The sequence below is a fragment of the Seriola dumerili genome, unplaced genomic scaffold (assembly GCF_002260705.1).
Source record: "Seriola dumerili isolate Sdu_G_001 unplaced genomic scaffold, Sdu_1.0 BDQW01000493.1, whole genome shotgun sequence".
NCBI classification, from domain to species: Eukaryota; Metazoa; Chordata; class Actinopteri; order Carangiformes; family Carangidae; genus Seriola; species Seriola dumerili.
The window spans coordinates 1,130,221-1,143,135 of record NW_019174748.1 but is presented as its reverse complement, the minus strand read 5'-3'; positions in this window follow the sequence as shown (position 1 = coordinate 1,143,135).

The window sequence follows — 12,915 nt, the reverse complement described above, 5'->3', positions numbered from 1 at the left end:
GTAGGTCATTGTAAACTTCTTTCTTTTAAGTCAGGAGTATCCAACCAGTGCTTTTCTCTTCAGCTGTTATCTCCACTGTTTAAGGCCAGGAACACACTGGCTGTGTGACGTGTACATTGTGGCTGCGGAGTATCTTGGTTTTCATTTAGGCACACATGTAAATGGGTGAGAGCGGACACACTACATGTGTCTCACACCTCCCGGTTTGCGTCACATGAGCTAGACATTCTGCATCTCGCCTATTTTTCATGCTATGACGCACATCCCCCAGCAAATTTAGCAAGGCCCTGTTGGTTGTCGTATTGACATCATACCAGCAACATTACATAAAACTGACATATTTCACTAGTTTCAATGTCCAGCCTGAGTGTGAACATGACACAGACATGAAAAAACAAATTTTTTAAACATTTTAGCAGCTGCATGTAGCAACAGTGACATTTTACTGGCATTTTCTGTCAAAAATAAATCAGAAATTAATTTTTAATGAAAAGAAATCCAACATTACAGTAACCTGCAAGCTCAAGGTAGAGAGATAGAGCTGACAGGAGCAACGACGCAGCAGGCACGCAGCTGGTGTGAACACACATGCGCATGCGAGCACCAGCAGGTGAGCGACGGAGCCGCCATGCATACACAATGCAAGCAGTGTGTTCCTGGTGTAAAGGTGTGTTCAGACTGAACGTGAGGTGGACAGAGATAGTTAAAAGTCCACTCAAGGCAGCATAAAGTAAGACTTTTTACGACAGTTGAACACACTTCACTTTGACTTTGCGATTTTAACTTTATTACTGATGTTTTATCATTGGTATCTGTGATTATGAGAAACCTATTATTTGCTAAACTCCTGTAACAGGCTACAGTCTCATGCTTTAACTGTAACACTGAGTCTACAAAGGAGATGTGAGCAGGCTGTTAGAAGAGCAGCAGCTTCTAAATAGGATGTGTTCAGGCACAGTACTGACTTGACTACAGGTAACCAAGCTCAGAGCAACACACCACCACTGTAGTTACATACATAAAACAGAAGAAAATAGACTTGAAGGGCAAAAATATGCTCATGTGCGTTTAGCTGTATTGATTAAGTGTCTGCTCCATCAGATGCCCTTAGATGGATGACTGAAAAATGGATCGTGTATGACCCTCATTTTAATATCTTTGTTCATTATCTGTGATATGAAAACATCACATTTCCAAACAAAGAAATAAAACGTGTTCATCCTCGTCATAGTTTGTTTATAAAATCCTCTCTCTTGATTGGCTGCCAGCAGCACTGTTCGAGCCGTCTTCATTGATGTTAAGCATCGGAGCAGAGAACGTACACGAGCTGCCCTGTCCTCCTTTCCTATCAGCCTTCTTTGATTCCATCAGTTCGATTTGTACTTCGGTAACGTCTGAAGAAGTTTAGCATCTGCCATGTTGGTATCCTGCAGTGACTCAGAGGCTGTGACTGATGGTCTAGGACTTGTGGCAAATTATGTGCTAAAAACTTAATTAAATAATTATATATATTTAATTGCCATGCTTGTCTTGATAATTTGTGTTTTTCTTACGTCTAACAGAACACAGCTTACATCACTGTAAGTGGAGGCAGCCTCCCTTACAAATTCTCCCATCTGGTCTTCAATCACCTTAAAAGTTCACGTCACTCTGCTACTCACACACTGGCCACCCATGGCTGCCTGAATCAAATTCAGTCACTAATGCTGTCTTCAGAGTGACCTCTGGGTCTGCTCCAACTACTTGAACTCAATCATTCAGCCTTATGCTCCTTCTCAGCCACTGCGTTCCTACAAGGAATGTAGTCTGTCATTACCATCCCTGCAAACAAGACAGTCTCAGTCCAGACTGTTCTGGTTTGTGGTTCCCCGATGGTGGAACAAGCTACCAAAGTCTATCAGAGCAGGGGCGTCTCTCTCTGTCTTCAAGAATCTGTTGAAGACTCCTCTGTTCAGAGAGGACCACCTCTCCTAACAACCTAATAACCTAATATGTCTAACTAGCCCTTATTAAATAGATGTACTACTTACACCAAGGTCTCTGACTGCACTGAAGCTGTAATGATGTCCCTCCCTATAAATCAATTTGGATAAAAGCATCTATTAAATGAGTAAATGTAAAGTAAATGTAAAGTATTTGTGTAAATAGAGTTCAGAGGTCAATTTTATTGAATCAGTTTTGCTTTAAAGGGACTATTTGTGCAGCACATGACTGTATCCCTGTATCCTTGCACTCTCAATTCCATCAAAAAAAAAAGACAGCCCATATTCCTTTAAAAAGACTGAAAACATGCATGTTGTTTAGTAAAAGAAGCGGGGACTCGTTTATTCCTGCTGCAATCACACATAGAATAATGAAGCCTCTCGTGCCTCTATAACTACTTTCTCTTTTGCTCTTATGAGTGACTTTGTTATTGCCCCACACTCCCTGTCTGCTCTTATTCTCCAGCATTTACCTGTATGATATTCTGTATGTTGTGTGATGAGCTCCAGTGTGTTTTCAGTGTGTGGTTTCACTCTTAACTCTGTCTGTAAAACCAAATTTCCCCCATGAACAATAAAAGGCAGAATGACTGAATGAATTAGACCGGGGAGTCTGAGTGAACTACAGCAGACTTCAGTGGCTCCCTGTGAAGTTGTTTCATTATAGTTTCTATGGCAATTCAGCACCAGGATGGAAAACAATTCACTGTAGACTCACTACTGAAATACTTTAATTCATCTGCTAATGACGGAGGGAGCGTTTATACTGTCAGCTGTGTGATAATGGGACATGGAGGATGGGAGAGAGAAGACATGAGAGAGAGCAGAGACGCAGAAAAGAGAAAGAGTGGTTGACAGCAGAAGAGAAGAGAAGACAGGAAGTTAGAGAGGAAAGAGATAAGAGAGAAGAAGAAAAGAAGAGATAACAAAAATAAAAATAATAAATATGATGAAAAAGGGATAAAAAGGCAAATGAGAGTGAAGGAGATAATATATATATAGATAATATAAAATAAAAAGGAAGTAGAAAGAATTTGGACTTGAACCTAAGATGTCTAAAATTCTGGACCTGCAATTTTACCCTCTTTATTTTTTTTAAAAACAGCAATGTTGCTTTAAGTCCATGACTATTTACTGTTGCTCTTTAGTTTAAACCAACATGCAAATTACATCTTTTCATATCGATGTGTTTTAATACATCACTTATTTAAGTTTTTATTTCCTGTATATATAAGTAAGGGGGTTGCTTAATGCTCGCTCAATAACATCGTTAACAAACCACAAATTGAGTTGTTTTTGTCTTGTTGTCAGTTGTCAGCAGGTGTTATTGATCGTTACTATGGAGATGCACATAGTCTCAGGGAGGGGGGTTGGGTTGGTGAACTGTTTCTGGCCTGAAATTAATCAAATCACATGAGATTTTCATAAACAAACAAACATGGAAATGATCAGATTTTCTTCACTGCAGCTCCTCCAGTATAGAGAATAAAAACTGGGTATTTTTTTTAATTTAAGTCAGTAGCTGTCGAGTTAATATATATCATCTTGTCTTTTACAATAAAATAGATCTGTTCTAAAAAAAAATGGAACAGAAAACAAAATGTCAGTGTACATGTCAAAATTAGGTAAATTTTATTTTGATTTTCATGTAGTTCACAGTTTTGTCCACTGGGTGTCGCCTTTTTCTGTGGTGAGTTGTACAAAAGTTGACTTTTTGGAGGAATTTTGTTGAACACTTTATACCTGCCAAACACTTCATTGTAATAAAACTGTAATTACTGTTATTACCAGCTGATTTTTAATTTTCAATTTAACCAATCATAAATTAATCAGCAACAACTTTAATTATTGTTTTAATCATTTTATCCAGTTTTTAACACAAGAGTTTTGTTTTCAGCTTATTAAATGTGAACATTTGTTGCTTTTCTGTGTCTTGTGTGATATCTCTGGAAAACAAGTTGTTCTGAAGGGTTGACTGATGAAGGTGGTGATATTTGAGAAATAACTATCATAGCGGCAATCTTTGTTCTTGTTCCCCCTGCTGGCAGAGGTCCTTGTGCTGGCCCTGTGTTTGAGAGAAAAACAAACAAACAAACAAATTATTTGATAAACTGTTGGAATATGGCAGAGGTATTTTCTTACAATGTACTTCACATACTCACTTCAGTTACTACAGTAAGGGTGCTGATCGAAGAGACCGGATCCTGTGTGTTAAAACGTACATGTTAATGCTTGTCTGTTAAAAGCTGAGTTATATCTCATACTCTGGGACTTTAGTGGTCTGATATAAAACAAGAGAATCCAGCCATCAGCTTCATGTAGTGGACTAAAAAACATAGTGTTTCCCTCTGAAATGTAGAAAAGCACTAAGAACAGAACTACTGTAGGACAGACGAGGTTTTAGTGGCGCTGGATGCAGGTTGGAATAAAAACTGATGCAGCAGCGACCTCTAGTGACCTCTGTGTAAATTACATGCCCACCTGTCTTGCTGGAGAGGAAACTGATTCTCAGAGGTGGACAAAATCCACAGCTCCATTACTTGAGTCAAAGTATAGATCCTCCTGGTCAGATATTACTCCAATCCATTACTTGAGTTAAAGTATTGGATTACTTGATTTAAAGAGGACTGAAGTACACAATGTGTTTTTCATGTCAACACATCGTGTTGTTCCACATTTGACTGTAGAACCTGTAAATAAAAAGCTTGTAGAATATGATACAAAGACTATAGAAATGGCCATAAGTAGTCATTTGACCAACCACAGCATAAAAACAACTAAAAAAACAAAATTCATCCCTCTGACTAAAAGCTGCTTCAAAGTAACAAGTTCTTCTTCGAAATATAATCGTGTCAAAAGTACAGTATTTGTCTTTTAAGTATAGTGGAGTAAAAGTAAGTAAGTAAAGTACAGATATATGCTTATGTACAGTACTTAATGTACTTTGTTACTGTCCACCCCTGGTGCCCACTACACATCACAGTCATTTCTGAGGTTTCATTGTTATAGATGTAACTTCACAGTTAATGAATCCATAATTAATCATTAATGGTCATCACAACCTGAGTCTCTAATAGAAACACGTCTCCCTGAAAAAGAGAAACGAACACATTAATGCCAAAGAGGTGTTGATTCTTACCGAGTGTTCTCCTGTTGGGTCAATGAAGTCTTCAACAACATCCAAACATTTTTCCCACTCTCCTTGAGTAATGTAGTCATTAACTCTCTTAGATAAAATGCTTTTCTGTCTTTCTTTCATAGTCTGTGACACGATGTCTTCCCCGACCTCCAGGATCAGCTCGTGCACCAGGACTTCTCTCTTGCAACATTGCAGAAAGCAGTAATCAGCACAGACTGTCCAGGTTGACAGCAAAATGGCGCCCACTAAAGTGATGCCGAAGAGTAAGGAGATGCCATACATCTGAAAAACAGGCATTAAAGAGCAGGTTATCACTGCAGTGAGGTGAGATCATGTTACATTTACTGCCTCTGGATATTTTCTCAGTCTCCCATTCTCTTATCCTACAGAGAGCTGAGATCATGATGTCACCTCCTTTTTACAGAGCCCAGAAGGTCTGTCTTTACTTCAGCTCTCTGATGGTTTTTGGTAGTTAAAAGCAACTTCAAATAAAACACTGGGAAAGTGTAAAAAATGGGACCTTTAATATTGAACAAATCCTCAAACGAAAGTCCTCAATGGCCCAACACATGTTCTTTATGACTAATTAAAGCTAAAACCATCCGGAGTGGATTTTAGACTACCTGCATGTAAAGCAAATAGTTTGGTTTTATTCCAGAAGCCAATAGAGTTGTGAACATCCACAGTAAAGGAAATGGCCAGCTGATCTTAATAAATGCACTTTTGACTTAAGCTTTTTAAGATAATATGTGGTGTTAGACATTGTTGGTCAGCTATGGTCTGGTCGCTGTTACAGATATAAAGTGTTCTGAATTGAATTTCATTGAATGAACGAGATACTGTGTTAAAACCCCTGCGTCCCTACATGATGATATAAATAAAGTTCTCCAAGAACCTCAGTGTACGTTTTTTAAGGATGCATAAAATCATGAAGGATTTTAACTTGTAATAGTGAGAGCTGTAGTAGTGCAGAAAAAGGTGTAGATTTGTCTTAGTGTATAGACCATAAATCCCGGGAACACACAAATACAAATGAAAGAAATGTAGATTATGTGACAGAAGATAGTGGAAGGTCCTAAACAGGAAGTGACTCATGACTTTGGCTCTTTAAATCATTGGGGTAAGTGCAGCAGAAAACCATCTGACCTCTAAAGTAGGAAAAACTCTTACCCTTGAATTTGTTTTCATCTCGGCAATGGTCACGACAGGGTTTACTCCAGGTGTGATATCTGCCTTGGCTTTGCATTGTAAATCTGCCACCACTTTTGGATTGTGATTGCAACAGCAAACGTACCACTCTGCATCGATTAGCACAGAGGCAGCCCACAGCAGACCCACACATACAGCCTTGACAGTGCGACGGAACAAAACGCAACCAAAATGACAAGAGCCTTTCGACGTTGTGTACCTCCATGCTCTCTGAAAGGGCAAGTCCGTCGAGAGCATTAAGATGGTTATTATAATACACGGCATTGCCATATATACACGGCAATATTCACTTTGTGGTTGACAGGAGCACGGAAATTCATTCTCAAATACGTGATAAGAAAAAACCAGAACGCTAAGAAGGATGGCGTTGGCGTTGTCTTTGACCTGACTGATGAGCTTCTGCAGTGGCAGGACCAGGGCCTGCATCTTTGGAGGAAAGGTTTCATCTGCTGCGTCCTGCAGCCAACAGCCTCTGAAATATGTATCAACATGAAACCACGCTCTCCTCTTTTTTTTATTATGAAAGTGGCTGGGAAGTACATTAAGCAAATGGACGTACATTAAGCAAAATGCACTGCAACTGATGCGGCTGTGTGGTTAGAGTGATTCTGTATCAGATATCAGGTATCAAAATGCAGCTATTTGAAATAAATGTAGTAGGCAAGCCTCAAAGACTCAAAGAGTCATGGGAGTAAAACAAGAGGTTTGAATGTTAATCTGAGCTTTATCACATAGACAGTTTCAGTCAAACAGAAAGAGATGAAGCACAAACTGCTGAACAGACATATGTTGGTAACTTTTTAAAGTAAAATCACACACATCTTGGAAAAGAAGACAGTAATGAGTCAATAAGAAGGGGTCTGAACATAGAGATAAAACAGGAAAGGCCTGAGATCCTCCACACTGACTGCATTCTCAGTATGAAACTCTCCTAGTTAAATTAAGACTAAAACCGTGTCAGAAAATATCTGTGACCAAAAAGTCAAAGGTACAAAAACCTGAGGGAGAGAAATCAACTACAACTCCCAAGATGTATTTCAGCAAGAAACATCGAATCACTACATTTAGAATTAGAAAAGAATAGAATAGATAGAATAGAATGGTTAGCTGAAGCTAAAGATTACACTGCAGACAAGGCTGAAAACACAAACTGCCTCTTTTTCAGTCATTGACTTCCAAATGAATTTTATAATAATGCATTAACCATGGCAACATAGCATTTCGAATTCACCACAACTCTGACTGTTTTTTTCTCAATAGCAAAATTGGCCAAGGCTCATGGGTGTAGTTGTATTTAGAGCCACCTCCCTAGCCTGACATCACCAGACAGTCTGGAACCTCTCAGTGGTTACAGACCAAAATGATTCTGGACACATTTGGATACACCTACAACCAATCGCAGGAACAAAATGTGTGATGAAGCACGGAGTGGGGTCAACTTCCATTAAGTTTATTTATTCACCAACAAGACATAAATGCAGGGCAGTAAAATAACAGGATAATTCAATGAGTAGAAGAAAAAAGTTTGCAAACAATGTAAATCACTTTCTTCTTGGTTTCACTGTTGACTTGTCCTTTTTTTAACAGACCTGTATATGGGGAAAACACACACAAACTATTATTATTGTCAAAATATGTCAGGTGGAAGCACTGCTCAGATTCACAAATGAAGTAAAAGCTGTCATGTAAAAACACTCCATTACAAGCAAAAGTCCTTCATTCAGAATTATTACCACGCAAAAATAATTACATTGTAGTAGTAAGAACTAAATCATACTATACATTTTACATGTTAATATAGCTAATGTTTCAAAGGAAAAATAAACCAAAAAAAAAGTTGAGTTGTCTCATATTTTGGGGATTTTTAGGATTTGATATTTAGTTGATGTCAAGTGAATCTTTGAAGTATCCACCAATTCCAGCCATCAGTTAAACATAGTGGAGAGAACATAGCAGTACCTCTCTCAGAAATCTGGTGAAAGAAAAGTAGAAAGTTTCTAAAAAGAAGACTGAATGAATTCAGCCAATACAACTGTGAACTGCTGCAGCAGCAACCTCTAGTGACCTCTGTGTAGATTACATATCTGCCAGTCAGAGAGGAACTGTGTGATTCTGCACAGCTAACAGTGTCCACTAATTGTCACAGTCTATGTTCAGGTAATTCAAATGTAACTTCTGAGTTTTCCATGTCATTGATGTAACGTCACAGTCTGCTGTCCTGATGTGGATCTGGAGTTAATCCAAATGTCCCCTCTCTGCTTATACTGTTGTCAAATGTCATTCTGCTTGACTTTTTAAATGCCCATAACTCAGTGGGAAATTCATCCTTTAAATGGGGGGGACATGCTGACTGCCTACTGTAACTGTTGAAGTCAGCAGCAATTTCAGAAATTGATTCGTACAGGGTGAATTTTCAAATGATTTTCCAGAAGGTTGACAGAGTGTTGATTTTATTTGTCTAAAGTGTCCACTGCCTCTCATATATTGCACTGGGCTTAGCTTGCAGGAGAGGGACCTTTTTTTTCATGTTCATTCTTATTTCCGTCATGTTAATTGCCATTGATTACTTTGTGAATTATTTTTCAATAAATTGTTTTATCTATAGAATGTGAGAAGAGAGAAATATATGTTATGTCAATACAATATATACATGTTTTCTTCAAATGTCTTTTGTCTAATCACTTATATCCACTTTACTGTGATATAAAACAAATGAGACACTGGAGAAACTGCAAATATAGTTTTAACGACAAACAAATAATGCTAACTATCAAATTTTGATGATTAATTTTACATTGATTTACTAATCAGTTATTTGGCTGTTAAAGCACTAGTGATTACATACAAACTTTTGTTACCTCAATGTTGCTTCTCCTCTCTCTCTTAGGTCATCTGTTGTTCCAGGATGAACCTGTGAGCTACTGCTCAGGCTCTGCAACATTCTCTGGTGCTGCTGCCTCAGGAACCGTAAGAATGTCCTCCTGTGTAACTTCGTTAATGTCTTTGATCAGCTCGTCAGCAATATCAAAACACTTTTCCCACTGCCTTTGTCTCACAAAGTCTTGGAGCTTTGTAGTCACCATCTCCTCTGCTTTTCTCTCAGCACATTTGTGACTATGTTTTCCTCTGCTTCCAAAATGAGCTCGTCAAATAAAACTTGTTTTGTGCAACATTCCGCACAATTGCAAAAACTTGCACAGTCATTATTTGTAGATGAATGCTGGCAGTGGCATGTCCGTGCTATTGACAACACAAAGGTGGCAGTGCCAGTGATCAGAAAGACCGCAAGCATCCCATACCCCTGAAAAAGAAGAATGAAGGTACATGCAGTATTATCACATTTTCTATACATGGCAACAGTTTTCCACAAGTCAATGCCCAGATTGATTTCGTGGGGTATATACAGATGGCAATGACATCTAATAACACTTACCAGTGAGAGGTTTTTCAAGTCAGCAATGATTGCTTGTTCCTCAACTGTTATGTTGCTCTTGTCTTTGCATGCTAACTGTGACTGTTGTTTAGATTGATCATTCTTACAGCAAACATACCAGTCTCCATCGATTAACACGGCTGCAACCCAGAGCACACCTACCAAAGCTGCTTTTACAGCATGTAGACCTAAAATCCACCCAAATGTTTTGCATTTTTCTTTACATGTGCATGAATCTCTATTCGTCTTTGTGCATGGACACGTACATGCATATCTCCAGGCTCTGTAAAATGACTTCGCTGTCCAGAGTATTAAGACAGCTATGATAATAACTGGCACACCCATGTATACATTGCAGTCCAAAGTTTGTGGTTTGCAAGAGCAGGAAAAGTCCCTCTCAAACAAAATGTGATAGGAAAACATAAGAATTACAAATAAAGAGAAATAGAAATATGTCTTATAAAGCTGTGTCACTGCTTTTTTAAGGCTCTCTGTCTTATGTCTGTTCAGACCTAAAGCCTTCTCACTGAATATATAACAGCAGGAATACATGTTTGTGTTATCACTGTGACAGCCCACCTTCCTGGCGTCCTGTACTGCCCCGTCCTATATCCCCCTGGCAGGAGCCTGGGTGGGCCATCAGAGCAACTGGCTGCACCTAAAAGGTAGGAGTGGCCAAGGATACACAAGACCTGCCCCCCAGTCAGCAGTTGATTGTTTTCCTCTTCATTGGTAAGTACAGTTGCTACATACTAAAATAAAATGAATGATAATAGAAGATACAAAGCACTAATGTTAAAGGGATTTCCACACACAATAGTCTTTATGATAATTTATGATATTTTCCGGGCAGAGAATCTTGTCCACACCCTAGATTAGCCTAGAAATGTCATGCATAAGAAATGGTTTCTAGATTCTCTGAGAAGGATCCAGACACATTTAATGGTGCTTGAAAGGTTAGTTAACACTAGAGAGTGGTCTGACTCTGAACAGACATTTGTTGCAATGTGTCTTGACTGGGAAAGCCCAGGAAGACTTTTCAACTTGACTGTCAGCGAGATTGAAAAGTCAAAACTACAGTTTTATAGTCTTACAAACTAGTGCCTGAGCGTTCCCAAACAAAGATTTATAAACTCTTGCACAGCATATAAACATAGCATATACCAGCCAGTAACAATTTGCTCTGCTCATTACAATAGTAGGTTTGGCTGCAATAATGAATATTATGAAGACTATGCTCCAATTATTGGGTATCGCATTTCTCAGCCTCCCAAGGAAAGTCTGCTCCAGGATGCTGGAAAGGAGGCTCTGACCGACTGTTGAACCTCAGATCCAGGAAGAGCAATGTGGATTCCATCCTAGTTGTGGAACAGTGGACCAGCTCTTTACCTTTGCGGGAGTATCAGGTACTGGGCCTGTTACAAGCCATTCTGACCTTGTATAACAAAAGTAAGAGCTGCGTCCTCATTCTCGGCACAAAGTCAAACACCTTTTCAGTGAGTGTTGGGTTCTGCCAAGCAAGGCCTAGGTATAGACAGTGCAGACAGTGCACCTGCACTGCAGCCTGTCGTTACTAACTTACACTACCGCTGCCAAGGTTGTTTGTCCCTTGTTTCTGATTCTGTTTGTAATATTCAGGATACAATCTCAAAGCACAGCCGAGGTGAGGAGTGTGTCTAAGTTTTGGAACTTCAAAATTGCATCTTTGCTTTTCAGATGATGTGGTTTTGATGACTTCATTAAAACATGAACTCCAGTGCTCACTGGGACAGTTTGCAGCCAAGTGTGAAGAGGCCGGGATGAGAGTCAGCACCCTGAAGTCTGAGGCCATGGATCTCAGCTGAAAAAAGCTGAGATAACTCACTCCGGGTTGGGAGAGAGTTGTTGCCCGAAGGAGTTCAAGTGTCTCTGGGTCTTGTTCATGAGTGAGGGTAAGATGGAGTGGGAGGTTGATAGATGGATCGGTGCAGAGGTAATGTGGAGGTTGTACCAGACTTGTGGTGAAGAGGGAGCTGAGCCAGAAGGCAAAGCTCTCGATTTTCAAGTCGATCTTTGTTCAAACTGTCACCTATGGTCATGAGCTCTGGGTCTGAAATTAGTTTCCTCTGCAGGGTGTCTGGGCTCAGCCTTAGAGATAAGGTGAGGAGCTGGGACATCTGGAGGGAGCTTGGAGTAGAATTGCTGCTCCATCACGTCAAAAGGTGCCAGCTGAGTTTGTTCAGGCATCTGATCTGGATGCCTCCTGGGTGCCTTCCTTTTCAGGTTCCCTGGGCACATCCAAGACCCCCGGGGTAGACCCAGAACTCACTGGAGGGATAACATATCCCATCTGGCCTGGGAATACATCGGGATCCCCCAGGAGGTGCTGGAAAGTGTTGCTAGAGAGAGGGATGTCTGGACTACTCTGCTTAGCCTGCCGCTATCGTGACCCGGAGGTAGATTTGATTAGATTAAGGGATTCCGTGCAGAGAGGTAGATTTGATTTTGTTTAAAGATAAAGCACTAAACCATAGGCTAGTGCAGCTTGTTTTCACCATGTTTTCATACACACTGGTATTGTGTTTTTTACCCCAGGCTATGTGAGCTGCGTGAGCTGCTCCTCAGCATGTTGGCATACATGTTTTGTTTTATTGGTGTCCAGGCAGCTGCCACATGAGCTGTTTATCAGCATGTTGACACACCTATTGTGATGTTGTGTCTTTGTGGTGCATCATCTGGTCTGATTGTTGGTTGTCATGGACTGCACCAAAAATTGTCCATCAGGACTTTCACTGCAGACCTAGTTGGATAGAGAATCCCTAGATTAGATTAAAGTTATCAATGTATTTGATGATTGTATTCTATACCAGTACATGCTCCCGTTACGGCACTAATGTCCAGCTAATGATGTCCAGCAGTACCTATTACACACATACTATATCACTAATTTATATTTAAAAAACCCTGATACTGTCATTGTCAATATAGGGTGAAACATCTAATGAAAACATTTCTTTGTGCATACTTTGATGATTAATGAATTAATACTGTACATTGTAGTATAGATTATAGATGTTCGATACAAGGAAGGACAGGAAGGCTTAATCATGATCAGGTGTTTAATAGCTTAGCTTTTGCTAAGTTTATTTTTACAGTAATACAATATAATTACA